Raw genomic sequence first — 4,150 nt, 5'->3', positions numbered from 1 at the left:
GGGGCGTTAGTGACAGATGCAAAAGAATCACTGGATTCTATTCCGACCTGATTGAGAGCTGACAGATGATTAGCCGTGCCGTGACAGGGTGCGTTGAACATTTCCACTGAGAGGATGGGAGGTAGCCACTGACAACGGTGAAACCCTTGCTTAAGCTTGCCATGGAAAGGAGGAAGAAGGATTGGATGAAGACAGTAGGAAAGCAGAGAGACGGAAGGGAAGGCATCTTCATACGCTTATCTGAAGTTCCTACCAATGAATTACATAAGTATCTCTATCTTTACCTTTATGTTTTATGCGTTTATCACCATACCCATTTGAGTTTGCCTGACTGAGACTTACAAGGTGACCATAGCTTGCTTCATACCAACAATCTCTGTGGGATCGACCCTTACTCGCGTAAGGTTTATTACTTGGACGACCCAGTACACTTGCTGGTTAGTTGTGCGAAGTTGTGTTTATGCCATGGTATTGAACACCAAGTTTTTGGTTTCATTACCGGTGATTATTTGAGTTGTGAAAAGTATTGATCACAATTTCGCGCTATCAGGCCTCCTTAGGATTTGGGTCGTGCTCCTCTATTTGGGCCCTTTACTGGGCTCTTCTGTCGATTTGGCCAAGCTCTTTAAGAAAAGATCAGATAGTCTGACCTGAAGAGGTCGGTCGCTTTATCTCCAATCATCCCGGGTCGGATGTCTCGACCCAGGGTATGAATAGTGCCCCTGCTTGAGCTCGGTTCTTCCTTTGGAGGTCGAGTCCTTGACTTCGGTCCTTCTTCAGTGAAGTCGAACTCAAGCATTTTGTCGATTCATTTCTTTGTATTAGCGCTTTTTTGGGAATGCAAGCGGTTTTAACATCCGTATTTAATTAGCATTAATTGCCCCCATTCTTTCTTGGCTTTATTTTGAATTTTATCGATCAAAAACGGTTTTTCTTCTTCATTTCTTCTTCGTAACTTATCCCTTTACTCTCTCGTTTTCTGTTTCTCTCATCCGCTCTCTGTCTTTCGTTTGCGCGTCTGCTTTCTTGTGTTGCAGCGTCACTTGACGATTTTCTGGGCAGCCTTTGTTTCTGCGCTTCCATTCTTTTCTTCGAAGCTTCTTTCATCTCCATGTTAGTCCCATTTCGTGTTTCCTTGTTTAATTTTGACTTTGCGATGGAGTTTTCCTTTTGATCTTCCTTTTGGAGAAAGTTTGGATCTTTCTGTTTTTATCATGCTTGACTTGTTGCATGCTCTGGATTTTTCCCCTTTTTTGGTGCGAATCTCTTCTTTGTTTGCTTGAATCTTTTTCTTTTGTATGTTGCCGCCGTTTTTGCCTGTGCTTTTGCTGATGATTTTTTACTTGATTTCAAAAAAGTTTACGCCTTTGCTGTTTTTCTTCTTGGTCCTTTTGGTGTTCTGATAAACTGTAGCAGTAGTGTTTTTCACTGATAAACTGTAGGAGCGATACTTTTTCTGATAAACTGTAAAAGGGTGGTGTTTTTGCGTTTTTTGCTTCTTTTGTTTCTTTCGGGATTTTATTTTCTTTTTGATGAGTGCCGGGATGTAGGCTATAGAAATAACTTGAAAACCTTACCTGTTTACTGCCTCCAAGGGATGCCCCCAGACTTTCTTATCTTGAGTCTTGGGGTTTTCCCTTTCTGTTTGTCGAGATGTTTTGCTCCTTGTCCGTGATGTTTTTAAGTAATCCACTCTTATTTTCTTATTGTAGGATTTAGTTGGCCTCATGTCTTCTCGCAATAACGTTGTAGAGATGCCTTCCCGGGTTCCTGAGGGCATGGCTGATTGGGTGGACTCAATGGTCCTTATGTGTGTCTCCTTGGTTGATTCCGAGTTTTGCGCGCAGCTTAGGCAGTTTCATAGGGTCTGTAGTAATCCAGGTGATGAGAAGAACTATGAACTTGTCCCTCCCTCCTCCGAAGAGAGAGTCTGTTTCTCTACTCAGGTTGTTGACGATAGCCCTTTCTTCTATGTTTATGACTTTTTCTATGGTCCGCTGGGTATTACCCTTCCTTTTACTCAATTTGAAACCGACCTGTTATGGTCTTGTAATGTTGTCCCCTCTCAACTTCACCCTAATTCCTGGGGTTTCATAAAGATTTTTCAATTGTTGTGCAATGGTTTTGGTATCCCTGCTTCCTAATCTCTCTTTTTCTATCTGTTTGTCTTGACTAAGCCTGGAGTGGTAAAAAAGAAGGCAGTTTGGGTCTCCTTTCGCTCTATCAAGGGAAAGAAGGTCTTTTCCATGTTTGACGAGTCATTCAGTGATTTTAAAAACTACTTTTTCAAGGTCCGAGCTATTGAAGGAGCTCGACCCTTCTTTCTGGATGAAAATGACGAGCCTGCTTTTCCCTTGGAATGGCAAAAGGATGTGAAGGTGTCCCGTTATACGTGGGAAATGTTGGATGAGGTTGAGCGAGCCTTTGTGACTGTCTTGGAAGAACACTGGGGGCAACCTCCCCATCTTGACACAAAGAAATTTCTAACCAATCCCTCTCTTCTTCAAATTGAGCTGGTATTTTGTGTTTTCTTTCTTATCTGTTTATATTGCTTGTAGCTGTCTTTCCGACTTGTTCGACTTGTAGCGTAACTTTCTGTTTTATTTGCAGAGGCAATGAAGAATAACGAATCTATGAAAGCTTTTAAGAGGGCACAGAAGGCGACTGCTGCCAGAAATATTGCTGCCAAGGCGGTTGGGGAAGGGTCCTTCCAAGTACGCGAGAAGCCATTAGTGCCGAGTTCCCCTGGGGTGAAGAAGGTGATCCCTCATCCTACTTCTGCTGCTCCATCTGCTGCCCCTCCAAGTAAGAAGCAAAAGATGGCTGAGCCCTTTGACCTCAATGCCTCTAATTTCAATGCCATTAAGTTTGTAGATTAGCAAATCGGTCCCTATGGTACCCTCTCAATGGACGATGTGTCCATCCTTCATCATTTGGAATTTATGGCCCGAAATCACGTACAGATGGCGTTTATGGCGGCTGCTATATACCGGACTGCTCAAAATCTTCCTCTCCATGGTACCAAGGCATTTATGGAGGAGGCAAAGCAGGGGTTTGACCGGATGAAGGGGCTGAAGGAGGAGCTTGAATTAAAGGTGACCAAGTTGGAGAAGGATCTAGAGAATGAGAAGGCGAGTTCCCTTTCACTGGCGGCTTCTTTGAGGTTGGCCGAGGACATAGCCTTGATGCATAAGGAGAGTTACGTTACGACTTATCGGGAGGTGATGTGCCTGAGGGAGGAGTTGAATAATGCCCGGAAAGATTATTCTGAGCTCCAGGGTCATCTCGTTGGCAGCGTGACTGCTGCTTACGAGAACTTGAAGGAGCAAGTTCGGGTCATTGCTCCCGAGGCCGATCTCACCCCTTTCAGCCTGGACAATGTTGTCAGGGATGGCAGGATTGTCCCTGATGATGATGGTGATGATGATGTTGATCCTCCTCCTGTGTCCTCTGCCAAAGTGTCGACCTCTTTTGTTCCTCCGGTTGCACCTGATTCGGATTGCCAGGTTCTGAACCGGGAGGATGGAACTATAGATACCGTGCCTATTCAGACTCGTCCTCCTTCTCCTTGTCCTGATGATGCCTAGAAGGCTCCTGATGCTTGCTGATCTCTTTCTAGATATTTATGTAGTTGGCCCGGCTTGTGGGCTTTTTAAAACTTTGTTTGTTTTGCTGACGATTTCTAGTTGCTTGTTTTAGCAACTTTATTTTGAAAAACAAAAAGTAGCTTGCTATTTTTAGCAGGTGTTGATGGCCGCTGTTCCGGGGCCTTATAACTTTTGTGGAGTAATAGAGGTAGTTTTTTGACTGGCATCTTTTTAGTTTTCTACTGACGTTTGAAATCGTGTATCTCGACCTCCTCGGATTACTTTGTTTTATTGTTTGTAGCTTGGATCCTTTGATGTTGTGACTTATGGGTCCAACTTATTTTTTGGTGGTTCTTTTGCACTGGTCCCCCTTTAAGTTATTTCTGTAATCCTCTTTCTTGGACCTTTGTCAGGTCTCTTTCAGGGATTACTTTGATAACTTTTTAGTGGTAGGAGTCCGACTTGGCTATGTCGGTCTCCTTTACGTTATTTTTTTTGTAGTCCTCTGTTCATACCCCGGGTCGAGCTGTCCGACCTGGGATGTTCTACAGACAAAGCGACCG

The sequence above is a fragment of the Arachis duranensis genome, chromosome 10 (assembly GCF_000817695.3).
Source record: "Arachis duranensis cultivar V14167 chromosome 10, aradu.V14167.gnm2.J7QH, whole genome shotgun sequence".
NCBI classification, from domain to species: domain Eukaryota; kingdom Viridiplantae; phylum Streptophyta; class Magnoliopsida; order Fabales; family Fabaceae; genus Arachis; species Arachis duranensis.
This window is presented reverse-complemented; position numbering follows the sequence as displayed.